Consider the following 16,518-nt stretch of genomic DNA (forward strand, 5'->3'; position numbering starts at 1 on the left):
ATAGAATGAAATTATAGAATTCTGCACTAAGGCCCATGTGCATCAGAATGGCAAGGTTTCACTGTGAAAGGTGTGTGGGCAAGGGGGAGGACGATTTGGTAGAACCATCAACAGGTTGTACATCCTGTTTGTGACATTTCCTACACAGTATGCTCACATGGAAAGGAGAGAACAGGGACAAATGATCTCCTATTGTGTGGCTCCTCAATCCCACCCCCAACATGGGGGTGAGGAGAGACTGAGTAAACATGCTGCATTCAGCCATTCCAGAATGACTTTGCAGCCATTCCATGGAATGAGTGAGGATAATTCCTGCTCTGCACACCTCCGCTGCGTTAGCTCAGCTACTCAGACCAGGCACTGTGATCTGCATCTCCTATAAAGGCACCATACACTGTTGGTCCAACCCTACAGGTGACTCAGCAGTGGCACATTCTAAGATGAGCAACCTTGCAGGCTTTAGCCAATCCTTATACTTTGTCAAATCAATTCTTCTAATTACACTTTCGAGTGTTAAGAGCCAGCTGCTGCTTTCTTACATCTACTCAACCCCACTAACTAGAAATTCAAAGGAAAAGAGTGACAATACAAAGCCTTTTACATACTGAAAAAATCAGTTCTGTATTACCACAAAATAAGAGACTGTCTTAATGCACCAAGTACAATGAGATTGTGGATGGTACATGTTTATTAATAAAGCGAATGAGCCTTCATGAGCCAAATGGCTTTTTTCACACCTCAAAAAAAATGTACTAGTTGGCAAAACCAAATTAGAAGAAAACCATTATGATCTTAAACAAATGGGCAATAGCTAATATTGCTAAAAACAACAATTTACAGTGATATAAAATTATTAACCCACAAAATCTCTCATAATCTGAATATTTTGGGCATCATAGAATTGAAAAAGAAATACAGAATAAGGATGTCAGGGTTTAGTGCTATTAGTGCTGCATGTACTTTAGCAGAAAATGGGGCTAGACTGCTTGAAAAGGTACCTCACTTTAAAAAAAAAAATCTTATCCAAAAAGATACATACAAGTAAAGTTAGTGACTTCATTAGCCTTTCAGCACTTTGCATTTTTTATTTTTTCAAGGGGTAATATTTTTCTTGGTTGAATCATCCAGATATTTATTTGAAATCTAATCCCTTCAACCCCCACTTCACCCCGGCCTGTTTCTCTGGCATTCCCTAATGTAGCCACTTCCAGAGCATCTCATATGATAATGGCTGCCTCTACAGTCTGGTACTCAGCTTAGCTCCCCTGCCAAACATCATAGTATTCAGGGGAACCGGGAGTGCAGCTACTAGGGGAGAGAGGAGAAACCCAAATAGAAGGGAGCAAGAAAGAAATTGGGGGGAGGAGGGGGGGGAATGTAGTGTAGAGAAATAGAAGACACACAAAATGAACAGGGAAAAAAGAGACAAATAGCATGGACAGCACTAGGTCAGCAGGAGATGCTTGTTGGGGGGATTTAATTATGCCCATGGGAGAGCATAGGGCAGCTACATCGGAGACCTTACAGAGGTGCCGCTGTGCCACTGTAAGGTCTCTAGTTTAGACAAAGTCTTACTCAATCAAGCAAAGCAATAAGGGGGAGTATTGCTTCCCCTCACCCTCTTGTTCGGCCTTTTTGGATCCTGGTTCTGGGTCTATCATAGGATATGTCTACACTTGGAGCTGGGGTGTGATTCCCAACTAAAAGACATACCCATACTAGCTTTCATTGAGTCAGCATATTAAAGTAATTGAGCTACTGGATTAACATCATAGTGTAGCCATGGGTGGGTAGCCTGAGCCAATACTGCAAATGTACCCACAGGGTTTAGATGTGTTTGTACTCAGGACAGCTAGGCTCTCCTGCTACCAGCTACTGCCCATGCTACCAGAGCTGCACTACTGTTTTTAGTGTGCATCTCAATGAGAGCTAGAGTGAGTATGTCTTCTTGAACTGGGACTCTCACCTGCAGTGTAGTATCCTTAGAGTTTGATACTAGAGTGATGTGTAGTAGTATCAGATAACCTGCATCTGGTGTAGAAAGCAGTCCAACTTTCCAAATATTCTCCCCTGTGAGGAAGTGGGCGGTAAGGAACAGGGAGAATGCAGCGCTTATGACTCAGAATTCCTTTCTGTTGTTGTTTTGAGGTGGAACAGTTGTGTGCCACCTATTCATTCCATCTTGGCCGAGCCTAAAGGCACAATCTAGCTCTTATGCATCATATCCAAATTATATTACTAACCCTTTTTATTTCTACATGGTGACAGTGTTTGATTTCATTCTGGATTAAGTCTGGAATTTTATTTTTTGTTTATAAAAAAAAAAAAAAGGAACAGAGAAGAAAAAAAGGAAGAAAGGTTTCCGCATAAGGCATGCCTGTTTATCACCAATTGCCAAGAAATTTTACAGTAGCTTGTGAAATGCAGTAGTTCATATTATAGTGTGGGAGTCTAGACCATTGTGGGAACTTAAGCTAGGGCCCCTTTCAGTTTTTGTAAAATCCCTGCTCTGGGCAAGGAGTCAAAAATAACTTTCAAGTAATCTAAGAAACACAAAAGGTCATGCAGGATGGCTTCTCCTGATAAAATCCTTCCACGAGGCTTGTGTGGTAAAGTAAGCAGAAATACTGATGGTGTACATCTGACTTTTCCCTCTTAAATGTCTAGCTCATAGCCTGTTAGTTTCAAATTCTCATTTGCCTGTATCTCTCTTACTGTCCCAAGAGAAAGACTTTCCAGCAGTGTGATCATCTGTGTATTATTAATTAACCACAAATTAAATCATTACTTGGTGCTTAATTTTATGTAACATTCCTCAGTAGTGTGTACAAAAAAAAATGTGTTTGGAGTTTTGTAAACTGTAAATGCCAAGATTAATTGTAGGGTATCATTAGTTTAACAACTCCAAATTTGATTCAGTGCAATAATTTGCTCCAAAAAGTTAATCATAAAATCTGCAGGTTAAAGGCAGAAGCATAGGAAGGGCCAAAAATTGTCCTTGTATTGTACAAAGGGTCCCATTTACCTCAGTTCTTTAATTTATTTCTTTATCTCTACTGAAGTAAAAAAAAAAGTTTGGAGAGCTAAGAATTTGTCTCTAATGTGGGCTTTTTTTTAAAAAAAAAAGTTAGGCTTACATTTTAGTACGTAGAGTAATAATACAAGGAAACAAGATATATTATATATTAGATGTAATTTTAAACTATTGAAACTAAACCAAGAACTTATTTCCACAATCTATGTCTAACTCTCCAAAACATGGTTATTCCATACTAAGAATTCATATCATGTACATCATATGTAATAGCTAAAGCTGGTTTCATAATCCCTAATTGATTGTGAAGATTTTCCCCACCATTTGAAGAATAAATTAAACATTTTTCCTTCAGCCAGATCTAGTAAATCCCTAGGAGAGACAACATGTGTCTTCTCTACTAACTTTGTTTAATTGCTGTCAGTGATGATATATAAGAAACAAAACCAAGTAGACACTATAGGCTAAATAATGGCTCTGAAAGCCAATAGATTGCTGCAGGGAGATTGTAGGTTTAGCAGCTGTATTGAAGAAAGGCTGTGGAGCTGCCCCACAACTTTATTGGGGGCACCACATTAACCCTGCCCCTTCCCCTGCACAAGGTCCACTTATTCAGATTCCACATAGGAGCATTAAGGGATGGGAATTTCACCCTGCGTGATCTATCCTCCCCATGATTTGTCCACATAAAACTTGCATTAATATAAATGTACATTTTGAATGTACATCAAGGACAGAGTACTCCCCTAAATATGGTGCCATGCTAGGATCGGAAGCATAATTCATATAGATAAAAAATGCCTGACCAAAACATCTTGAGATCCTGCAGTGAAAGCTGCAGCATAGATGAAAGTTACCCAAAAAGTCCATGTTCAGCAATAGCGGGAGATGGCTGATCCACTGTAGCTCAGCTCTATCAAATGTCTTGCTATATTAAAACATTGAATATAAATATTTGACCTAGTTCAATATCACCTAGGAGTTATTAGCAGCTTGTTCTCTAATGCCAGTTCCCAACAAGGTTCTGGGGAAACACCCACAGTTTTGTATACTTCACTTTCTATGGTATCTAAACCTCACACAACCCTTTGGGTAACAATGATACCAGACAAAACAGTCATTGAGGAATATGCATGGAAAGCTGCATGAAAATTAATTATCTCTGGGTGCCATCAATAAAGAGTTCAGAAATAGTTACACTGTTAGCCCAGAAACAAGAGCCCATTCCTAGTAACATGAGAGACCACTGGCATTTTGTTCTTTCCCCTCCCCTTCCTTTTTTTTTTTTCTTAAGAATATTAAAATTTTGTATCTGAACTTTTTAAAATACAAGCCAGGGGAAGCATGAATGCAATCAAAATATGAACACAACACTCTTTACAACGTGAACCACAACTTCTGTACAATAAATAGGGCACATTATGCACGTCTTCAACTAAAATAATAACGTTAAAAAAAATGAGGGTGAATAACCTGTTAAATTTTGTGTAAGAGAGGCTGGGGAGGGGCAGGAGCGAGACAGAGAGAGAGAGAGAGATTGTATGCGTTTATAACAAGGTGGGAGGATTTATGGTTTCCAGGAGAGATACTGACCTTCCACCCTCTTTCTTTGTGATACTGTAATTGTTGGCTGCACCCAGCCCCCTAGTCATGTTAGAAAGAAATAGCTATTTGCCATTCCAAATCATCCTTAAACACATAAAAAAGGGCATGCAGTGAAAAGATGCAAAACAAGGACCCCCCAGGGTTGCCAATTTTCTGATTGCAGAAAATCGAACACTCTTGCCCCACCCCTGCCCTGTGGCTCCGCTCCCCACTCACTCCATCCCTCCTCCCTCCATCCCTTGCTCTCCCCCACTTTCACTGGGCTGGCGCAGAGGGCTGGGTGCAGGAGGGAGCTCTGGGCTGCAGTGTGGGACCAAGGGGTTCAGAGTTTGAGAGGGGGCTGTAGGCTGGGGCAGGGGATTGGGGCGTGGGAGGGGGTATGGGCTCCAGAGTGGGGCCAGGGATGAGGGGTTTGGGGTGCAGAAGGGGGCTCAGAGCTGGAGCCAGGGGTTGGAGTGTGGGAGGGGGTGCAGGCTCTGGGAGGGAGTTTGGGTGCGAGAAGTGGCTCAAGGTTGGGACAGGTGGTTGGAGCAAGGGAGGGGGCTTGGGGTGCAGACTCCAGACAACACTTACCTCAGGTGGCTCCCGGAAGCAGCTGGCACATCTCTCTGGCTCCTAGGTGCAGGGGCAGCCGGGGGGCTCTGTGTGCTGATCCCATCCACATACACCGTCCCTGCAACTCCCATCAATTGTGGTTCCCGGCCAATGGGAGCAGCAGAGTCGACCCTTGGGGTGGGGGTATTGCACGGAGTCTCGCTAGCCGCCCTAGCACCTAGGAGCCAGAGGGACATGCCAGCCACTTCCGGGAGCCACATAGAGCTGGCCGCTGCAACCAATTGAACTTTTAACGGTCCAATCAGCTGTGCTGACTGGAGCCGCCAGGGTCCCTTTTCGACCGGGCATTCTGGTCGAAAACTGGACACCTGACAACCCTACCTTCCTCCAGCATAATATCCAGCCTAGCTGAGCTGTGACGTGACCATCAATGAATGGTACGGTTTCAGGGAGGGGAGAGTTTAGACAAGGAACATCAATGCTTCTGTAAGTTCAGGAGAACCATCTGCCTGCATGTATAATTTCTATAGTCCAAGCATACAGCAGACTGTTCACACTACTGCTGGGTTCTATTTGATGTGCCATCACAGATTAGCTCAGACTCCTTCTAGGTGATATTGATCTAGGTCAAGTGGAGAAAATATGCACAGAGAACTCTAAGACACACCCACATAAGGATAAAGGGAGAATAATGGTGTCATACTTTTAAAATATTTATATTCAACATTTTAATAGAAAAGCAAAACATTTATAGAGCTGATTAACAAAGTTACTGCTGTATACATGTAGAAGGATGGTGGGGGTAAAATAACTCACCATCTTGGAGAAAGCATCATTCAAGGCAAGATCCAGCTCCCTTTCCCCACATGTCTGACATGAACCTATGACAAATATTGATCACATTTATTTTATGCTGGGATCATCCTTCCTGAGCTGGTCCAAAACACGATACCCTACCAGCATTCAAGTCCCTCCTAAGGGCCAATTTCAACTATGATGACAACAAGCAGGCAGCTGACTAATAATGACAAGTTAGAGGGGTAACTAGGGTTAATCTAACAAACAAAAATCAGTTGTGTTATCAAATATTATGGGCCAGATGGATTTTCACATGTTCAGCACTCATAACTGCAGCTGGAGTCTAAGGAGAGCTCAGCTCCCATTTAAACACCCAAACAAGGGCCAGGCTTTCAAAAGAACATAGCACCTGACAGCTTCCACTGTGAAACTTACGACCAGCTTTTTAAAAAAAAAAAAAAAAAGAGGCTCAGATCTCAATGTGTTGAGACCATTCTTGGAAATCTGTCCACTTATTTTGGTGCCTAATTGGGAGCTGAGCTGTTCTGAACATCTTCTTTTATTGTGGGTGCTGACAAAAGGTACAACCCAGTAAGAGTAGGAATGATAGAACCAGGTTGTAATTGCACCTGTCACTTCTGAGTGCCTCTTCGAGTTCAGGTGCAGTGTTGCTGGGGTTCTCTCAGCTTAGCGCCTCCTTCAGTTGTTCTGGTGACACAATGGACTGCTGCTGGACATGGCCTAGCCCTCTGGCCAGGTCCCTGCTCAGTCCATTCCCCTTCCAGGGGTTAACAAAAGAGTCCAGAAAAATAGGAAACACAATCTAATGGCCTTCAAACCCATCTCCCTGCCTTTTTCTGGCACTTGCTGTCCTTGGCTTCTTTTGTTCTTGACACCTGTGCTTCCCCAGCTGGTGTGGGGGAAGACAATAGGGGAACCCAGCCCAATCGTCTCCTTTGGATTCCTGTCCATGGAGCTTGTTTAGGCAGCTAAGGACCACTCTTTCAATTCCTCCACCATTTTCCCTGGGCTGCTCCTATTTTTACTTCATTCATAGACTCAGATTTATCATCAGCATTTTCACAAGATCTGCAGTCTCTGGTGCACCCACCTGAACTTTTATGGTTCCTCATGGCTTCTCCTGGGGCCAGCTACAGAGGCACTTCCTAAAAGCCAGTCTCAGCTCTTCCCTGCAGCAGCTGGATTGTTGTGCTAGCAATTGTTTCAGATCTCTTGCTTTAGGTCAGTCAGTCTTATTCTTCAAGTACAAGTTCCCTCTCTTTGAGCTGAAGTTTGTGTCTCAAACCTTGGGTTAATCAGCTGCAAGATCCCTTCAGCTGTATACCCTTCCCAATTAGCCTTCCAATCTCTTGCATTCAGCAGGCCAGCCTTCTCCTGTTAGTGGCTACCCTAGTGTGAAGAAGTAGGCAGCCTTTGTGCTAGCCCTCTTCTCCCAACAACTTCCTAATTGGTTGAGTGAGAGAACCTTGCTCCACCCCCACTACAAGGCTCTTGAAGGTACAGTAACAGGATTCCTTCTCCAAGCAGTATTCATTCCCAGGGCTGCTTCTTCATGATCTCTGCCTCTCTTCGGTCTCTCTATATCCTCCTATTGGGCCTTTCAAACACTCAAAGGGCCATGCTAAATGGAAGGGGTAGGCTGACCACTAGGTGCTACTGCCCTTGATGGAAGACTACCCCATCCCAAAGGTCTTTGCCCAACTCACATTCAGTATAAGCTCCATCCTAACATTGCTCGGCTTTCTGATGCAGTATGCTACAGAGTGATGAGGGGAAACAAGGCAGGAGACAGGAGCATCTTGAGCCTGAGAAATGCCATCCAGCTTGTTTAATATTGATTATCACAGACAATGGCTAAGGAACAGAAATCATATACATAACAGATCTGACTTGTAATAAGAAAGAATTCACCCTTACAAATTCAGAAGGAAACCCCAAAATGCACACATCCAAAAGCACTGATTTGCCCCAAGTACAGTGTCTCTCTATTTTTTAATCTGCCAGTCACCTTGATATCTAGAACTTAAACAGAAAAGCTGCAGTGACATCCTGTAAGAACTACATATGCTATTCCTCCCTCAATGGGATTTCATTTCTAATGGGGAAACAGGCAGTGAGGCTGGAGAAGAAGGCTACACTCACTCAGCAAAATCCTCAGCCTTATCCCACTTGCTCTGTGCCACTCTAGTGGCAAAAAGCATGTATTCCCTCACTACAGAGAAAGCAGCTCTATGTACCCTCTTTTAAACTCCAGCACAGGGATTTAGATGGGAAAAGGGGGTATAGCCAAGGCACTCCTACACCCACCAATCACCTGCTTCTGAAACATCCTTTTTGGGCGGTGGACAATCAAGGACAACTGGAGCAGCCCTGAGGCTGCTGAGTTATGCTAGGATAACTAGGAGGTGCACAGGATGGAGAGTCACAAAAGTGGCATAAAGCTATCTTTCTCCTCCTACCTATACTAGGTTCTTCTCAGCTACAGCCCTTATTTGTCCCCAACACAAGTATATCTTGTGCAAACAGATGTGTCTTGAATGTTGTTCTAAAGTAGGAAAGATGTACGTTCATCATCATCTGTTGCAGAAGAGCCTGGGCTCTTCACAGAAAACACCTTTTCTCCAGCTTTGTTTTAAAACCACCAGCAGCTGCATCATCCCTGTTGGTTCCGGGGGCGGGGTGGAAGGAGAAAGTGTTCTTTCAACAGTTAGGCCAAGATCCTCAAAGATGTTTAGATGCCAAACTCCCCTGGGGCTTGAAGATGAGAACTCTGACCTTGAACTGAATTTCATACTCAATGAGGAGACAGTGTATTGGGCACAGTACTGGTGTGAAGTGTTCTTGTCTATCTTTTCCTTTTAGCAGACTGACGGTTCCATTTAGCAGACTAGCTGTGGTTCTGTAGGCCCTAGTCAAACAGTTTCACCATGCCCCAGCCCTGGAGTAACAATGAGCAGCAAAATGAGCTTTTCCTCCATGTTTTCTCACATATTCTTTTAATGGAGACACTGTCAGAGTATAATCCTAAAACCAGCTGTTTACCACAACTCTTCTAACTGGCACATCCCCTTCCTCCCGCTGGAGAAGACAAATGAGGCCTTCTGGGATAAACTCAATTTTAAATCATGAGGAAGCATCCTCGCTGTTTCTGAATGGACCTCGCAAGCAACTTAGTTTTCTTTATATGCTTGTAAACTGGTTGCAGTTGTAGGGATGGAATCTGATTAGTAAATTCTGTTCAGCAGTATAAAAGTCCTTTATTTACGCTATATTGTTGAAGTGCCTGCCATGAACTCCAAAGCAGCTGTGATTTTAATTGATTCCTAGAAGTGCAATGAAAGCATAGCAGATAAAAAATGACAGAGTTGTTGCTGATGCAAATGAAAATGTTACAGCAAAGCAGCTGGGGAGAGGACTGTAGATGTTTACATTACCCCAACATGCTTACATTGTTTCTTCCACATTTTCCAGCCAAAGCTCACCTGGTTTTGCTCAAGACCTGGGATGCAATGAATTGTATGCAGCACCTAATATTTATTCATGCCATTCTCGAGAACATCTTTGCAGCTCTTGTCAAGGTCTGTCATTGAATGTGTTTGTTCAGCTGCATGGCAAAAATATAATACACAGTCATCATTTTTGCTCAGTCACCTACTCAATATTTTTCTTCTCTGATTAAATTAACTCATAAATAATTTGCTTTTCATGCCAGAAAATCTTACTACATGCAGTCAACTGAACATCCATTTGTACATTTTTTTTATGTTCCTGGACATTTAGTTACTTCACTAAGAAATTCTAACATAATGAAGAAGTCAAATCATCTAATTTACCTGGGACCCGGTAAGTACTAATTATAATTAAAAGAGGTTATTTATTCAAGCACGTCTTTTTTCATGAACTAAATCACAGTACTATACGCTAATGAGCTTTAGCAGATTGTGGTACAAATGAATTAAAAGGATACATGTTAGAGGACATGCTTGCCTTCTGTTGAAAGTGGGACATCATTTTAAAACAGAGCTAGTTTGATGGATGCAAGGGAACAACAATGTCTAGGTATATTCAACTTTGTGCTTTCAGAAATATAGAAGAGCCATCTTTAATTAAGCTGTGAAATTTTTTAAAATATATACTAGCAGTTTACTCTATTGAATTGCCTATTGCATATCCACGTAGTCTGTGACTACACTAGTCCTTATTCTCTATAAAAATTTCTACTACAGTTAACATCTGTGTAGCTCCAAAGCCCAAAAGAACAGTGGGAGCTATTTGCAGAGCTCTAATTGATTTTTCGGTTTGGTGGCTGAACCAAAAAATATCATTTATGTAAGAACCCACGGGTCTAGAATCAGGGACTGCAGGATGCAAGACAAGCACTGCTTTGAGTCCAAGCAGGGTTGCCACCAAATGGAAATGAGAGGCTAAGCCCTGCAGGAAATCCTGTCCTAAGGACCACGAGCAACAGCCCTCCATGACTCCCTGGCACTCCCTATATAAACCAGGAAGCCATTTATGGGAGTTATCCAAGTAATGCAGGCCTCTGGTGTGCTTCTGCCTTAGACCTTACCTCACTGCTTCTTGCTGCAACTCACCTTGATCCCAGACTCCTGCCTCTCAACCCTGATCCTGGTTTACTGGCTCCGGTTTAAGACCATTGCTGACCCCAGTTAAAGACCCTGGCCCAGCCTGACCCTCACCTCATGCTCTTAATTTGGGAATGGAATCTAACTTTGCAGTTTTGACCTGGCCTGGCTCTGGATTGATCTCTGACCTTCAGCCTCGATACTGATCAGCTCACGCCATACCCCAGGCCACCCATGACCCGGGCCTGACAGATTACTCAGACCACCTCAAAAATTCTCCCTTCTGCCAATCCCTCAATAGAAGAGGGATGGGGCAGGTCCATCTCTCATTTTCCACAGGGTCCCAAACCCTCAGGAATGAGCTGCGTGATTGCAAATGGAGACCCTCATGCTGCAGGCCCAGTTAGCACAGGCCACAGCTGAAGGGCTGGCCCTGCATGAGCAGCTGGCTCAGTCAAAGACCCATGCCACACAACTCATGTCAGAAGTACAGGCCCTCCAAGAGCAACCTGCAGAGTTGCAAGAAAAAGCAGCTGCCCTAAGAGCTCACTCCCTCCTGAGCAGAGGAGCACTGCTACCAGAGCGATTCAACAGTGACCATTGGAAATATCAGGGTTCTCTAAACCAGTGCTTTTCCTGCTATGTCTCTGAACATACCCACAGACCAAGAAAAGGTGGGGCTGGTGATTAACCTGCTCACGCAAAAAAAAATTGGACCTCTCCTCTGTTAGACCAAAACTGCCCAGTATAATACAAATGGGATGCCTTCCTGTGAGGATTCTCCATTATCTTTGATGACCCACACCAGAAGCTGAGGCTGGGTAAAGGGATGACCACTTCATGTGCTGCTCACTTCTGAAAACTGGTGGCTGATGTTGAGTGGAAAGAGGCAGCACAACTTCACCAGTTCCTGTGGGGTATCCTTGCAGAGGTAAAAGACGAACTACCTAGTTTAGAGAACGCTACTTGACTCAAAGCCTTCATTTATCTTGACCTTCATATTAACACCTGGCTGTGCAAACAAAAGGAGAAGAGAAAGTCGGCCTGATGCCATCATGCCCACATACTGCACCCAAGCCTATGGAAGCAAATCCTGAACAAATGTGGGTGGATCTAGGTCACAAATGTTTGTCCTGGGAGGAAAAGGAATGTCGTTGGCAACTTAACCTCTGTTTCTACTGGAGAATGTTGAGAAATTTCTTGTCTATCCAGACCAAAATGGAGAAATGGACAAACCCAAGCCCAGTAAGGGGTATTGCCTGGGCATCACTAGGGCACCAACCCCTAAGCTTGTTTCTCTGCCTTTGAAAAGAGCCCAATCCAAACTTCAGAGCCTCTCCACATTTACAGAGACCATTGCAATTATGTATCTTAGGGCAATCAAGGTCAATGCCCCTGCAGTTAGCCATGATCAACCACATCACTGCCAATAATTTTATAGCTGCAAAGGCAGCCCAGATGCTACAAATTCCCCTTTGGTCCAAACTTTCACTGGACCTGGTAGAAAACAATCAATAGGTCACCCCTGTCATCCGGTCCAGTAACCCAGGAAACTGTTCTTTTAGGGCCAGAATCGGAGAGCACTGTGAGTTACTATACTTCCACGTGCTCCACTCTCCACACTTCCCAGTAATAATAGCTAGAACCCACAGGCCAAGAATCGTGGTCTGCAGGGTACGAGACAGGTGCTGTTTCCTCATCACAAACAGGGGCCCAGGCAGGATTGCCAAAAAGAGGAACTGAGAAGCTAAGCCCTGCAGAAAGTTCTGCCTGAGGGACATGAGCAACAACATACCTCTGTGATTCCCTGATTAGCTGGAACTCCCCATATAAATCAGGGAGCCATTTCTGGGAGTTGTCTGAACAACGCGGCATTCGGTGTGCTTTTGATTTACACCCCAGTCACCACACCTTACTGAAACTCTCTTTGATCCCAGACTCCCAGCTCTCAACCTATTTTTGGCTCCCAACCTTGATCCTGGTTTTCTGTGTCCAACTTAAAACCTTTGCTGACCCCAGTGAAAGACTTTGGCTAGGCCCAACCCTGATTCTCACCTCATGCTCTCAGGTTGATAGCGGAATCTGACTTTGCGATTTTGAGCTGGCCCCAGACAGATCTGACCTTTGGCCCGATATGGAACAGCTCACTCTGTTCCACAGGCCAACTTTTTGGTTACATTAGATTTTTAGGTATTTTTACCTTTTTAAAAAAATTTTGCTCAATTTCAAAACAAATCATCATTTTAAAATAAAAAGTAAAATCATTCAGTTTCAAAAATGTTGAAACGAATCATTTCAACTTTTTAAATTTTTTTCCTTCCATTTTTTATTCAGCTGAAATTATTTGCCAAATTCAACCCAAATTTATGGATAGTTTTGGTCATTCTGAAACTTCATTCTTCAGGGACTAAACTATGCTACCAGAAAATTTTTGCCCAGCTCTAGTGGGAGCACTATTGTCAATAGGGCTTCCAGTGAGCAATGACATTTTAAGCACCATGTCACCTGACTGTGCTCAGAGCAGTTCAACATGAGATGGTGTTTGGATTGTCATTGGCTTCTTGTCTATACTCACATTCCCACCCCTGCTACCACTGGAAGAACAGAGCTGGTGATGGAATCATAGAATCATAGGACTGGAAGGGACCTTGAGAGGTCATCTAGTCCAGTCCCCTGCACTCATGGCAGGACTAAGTAGTAACAGTGTACACGAAGTCTGATAATAGCATTGAGCATTCTTTATACTTAGTTATTTGTTGTCATCCCACACGTGTATGTGTTTCTGACAGTGACACAAAGAAATGCCTGTGCACTAATCCCATTTTTGCAGAGGATGGGGAAGCAGATGTCTTGAATTTTGTGCAGCCGATGAAGTGAGCTGTAGCTCACGAAAGCTTATGCTCAAATAAATTTGTTAGTCTCTAAGGTGCCACAAGTACTCCTTTTCTTTTTGCGAATACAGACTAACACGGCTGCTACTCTGAAACCTGTGTGAAATTAGTTCTTTTGAAAAATGCCAGCCTGAGCTCTCGAGAATGGCATCCTCTCTTCCACACTAATACAGATACAACATAGACTGCAGTTGTGCAAGTTTCTTCTAAACTGCAACCCAAACCTAAAGGGCTGAGTGGATCATCCAGGACCACCATTTAATCCTTGGTCATTCTGTTGAGATGTCCAATAAAGTAGCTGCAACCAAACCTCAAAACTTTCAAGGCATTTTGTTTTCTCCTGGAACTGTCTGGCCAGCACTAACCTATCTGTGGTCCTGGTCAGAGAGGAGTGATTGCAATTTCCATAATGCTGAAAGCCTTGAATACAAGCACTTACTTCTCTCCCTGCTTTCTCCCATTTAAAAGGTTAATTTTTCTCCAAGACACCTATCAATGATTGTTCTCAGTTAAAAAGACCTAACTCAGATTGTCTCAAATAAATGTGAATTTTATTGTCCAATTATTTAAGTAGAGAGAAGTCATGAAATAAAAGGACCAGTAAAATATATGTTAGCCTAGATCACTAGTTCTGATAAGTTCTGATAAGCAGGACTATATCTAACACGAGAGAACATTATTCACAATAGCTGACAATCTTACATTGTAGAAACATCTTTGCTTTGAAGCAATAGTAAAGCTCATTATTCCACCTCCCAAGAAAGTGCTCAGTGCCTTTATGGGAACACAAGGGGTTAAAATACAGGAAAGTCAGGTGTGAAGTGGGAAAGAGTACAGCTCCTTTTCCTCTGCAAAAAGCAGTGGGAAGCTTCCCCACTCTCCCTGGCTTGACTAACCAATGTTCCCGCACTACCCCATCTCCAGAACCACTCAGACGCATGGGGAAAAGGGCCCTGGGCCCTGCACTTGAAAGGGCTCCCAAAATGATGGAGGAGTGGCTGGGCCAAATTTGAGTGAGAGGTGTTATAGATTCATAGATACTAAGATCAGAAGGGACCATTCTGATCATCTAGTCTGACCTCCTGCACAATGCAGGCCACAGAATCTCACCCACCCACTCCTACGAAAAACCTCACCTATGTCTGAGCTATTGAAGTCCTCAAATCGTAGTTTAAAGACTTCAAGGAGCAGAGAATCCTCCAGCAAGTGACCTGTGCCCCATGCTACAGAGGAAGGCGAAAAACCTCCAGGGCCTCTTCCAATCTGCCCTGGAGGAAAATTCCTTCCCGACCCCAAATATGGCGATCAGCTAAATCCTGAGCATATGGGCAAGATTCACCAGTCAGATACTACAGAAAATTCTTTCCTGGGTAACTCAGATCCCACCCATTTAATATCCCATCTCAGGGGATTAGGCCTATTTACTATGAATATTTAAAGATCAATTAATTACCAAAATCACATTATCCCATCATATCATCTCCTCTTGTTGTGCCCCGGCTTTAACAAGTAGATTTCAGATTTTCATAAGAGAACCTGATCGTAGAATTTCTTTGCTGTGGTTCTAATAGTAATAGCATTTAAATTATCCTGTTAGTCCATAGCTGTGGAAAGGCTGGTGTATATATGGGGAACCCATAATTTTCACTTACAAACTATTTGAAACATTTTTGGAATGCATCAGCCAAGGAAGGAGACCAGCATATTACAAATACCATAAGGGCATTCAATTTGAATTTGTCAAAGAAAGAACCAATTAGCCATTTTTACTTGCCTTGTAGCTATTTTTTTTTAATTCTTCCTGAAGAGAAATTATTTCTATCTATGTTTTGTATTTAACTGTGGAGTTTGAGCCACAGGAAGAGCCAGGTTGGTATAAAAACCTTGGCAGGTTTTTGGTCCTTTGTGATGATTACCTAATGCATTTGTGTCATCTGCCTTCCTTGTGTGAAAACACACTGAGGAAATGTGTAAATGCAGTGAATTGTTCCCAACTCTTTTATTCACCTTTCAGTATGCTAGTTCCTTCCCTTGGCATTGATATCATTATGCATTTGTCAAAGACAGACTGTCACTTTTGTGCTTCTATTATGTGCAAGATTTGGCAGCACATTTTGCCTTTGGGATTTGCTTATATCCTTTGTATGTTATTGTACTGTTCTGGCATTCAGTAAATTCAGTACACCCATTTCTTTGATGTTCATTCCAGGCCCTAAATGTGGAAACAATGACTAAAATTTTGGATCAAAGCATCCTTTAGATGGCAGGCAACATAGTTCTGTAATAATTTATAAAAAACAGAATGTAATCCCATAGCTAAATTCTAGTCCAATAATCCTGTACTGATAAACATGCAAGGAAGTTAAAAGGAGGGTGAGGGGTTGAGGGGTTCAGGACAAAGAGAGAGCCTAGCTTGAGAAAATACTGATGTGAAACTTCTGGTGATTTCTAAATATAGAAAAGAGCAAACAGTTATTTTTCTATTTTGAATTGATTTCTGGGCATCAAGCACATTCCTGTCCCTCGCTGTAATAGCAAAATACATAGAGAAGATAGAGACAGGGTGCTGCATTCTTTGCACTATTCCTCAAGCAACAGGCCCTACATTTGTTCCACTGTCTGGGAAAACCCTCTTATATTACATGAAAATTGTTTCTATGGTTTAAAAAAGTTAAGTAAAAGGAGATTTAGATGCATTCATAGTTTTGCAAATTAATATATCTAGCAAAATTCAAACTGTTTTTTGAATTGGCCTAGCTAACTATTCACTGTTCTTAAGTCTCTTTCCTCTCTGTTCATTTGTGCAGATGAAGGTGTACAGAGTAATTAAGATATTAGATCTTTGCAAGATTTCCAGTTTAAGGGGGGGGGGGGAAATATTTAAAATCAGTGTCTTAATAAGATGTCTCTCCCTTTTTGCTTTTAGAAATGTGTGACAGGATAACTACAAAGGTATAACAGTATTAAAGACATATTTCCATTTTTACTAATGTGTGTAAGAGATACAAGCTTTTACACTTTCCATCTT

General features: G+C 42.6%; 1 long non-coding RNA gene across 1 annotated transcript; it reads right to left on the bottom strand.

Annotated features, from left to right (window-relative positions):
• Nucleotides 1–5,576: 5,576 nt before the first annotated feature.
• LOC122458136 lies at nucleotides 5,577–7,660 on the bottom strand. The gene is made up of 3 exons (XR_006278017.1): nucleotides 7,104–7,660; nucleotides 6,011–6,075; nucleotides 5,577–5,816 (listed from the first exon to the last, which is right to left on the bottom strand). It is a non-coding gene; the product is annotated as an uncharacterized LOC122458136 (long non-coding RNA).
• Nucleotides 7,661–16,518: the final 8,858 nt, after the last annotated feature.

The sequence above is a fragment of the Dermochelys coriacea genome, chromosome 11 (assembly GCF_009764565.3).
Source record: "Dermochelys coriacea isolate rDerCor1 chromosome 11, rDerCor1.pri.v4, whole genome shotgun sequence".
Classification (NCBI taxonomy): domain Eukaryota; kingdom Metazoa; phylum Chordata; order Testudines; family Dermochelyidae; genus Dermochelys; species Dermochelys coriacea.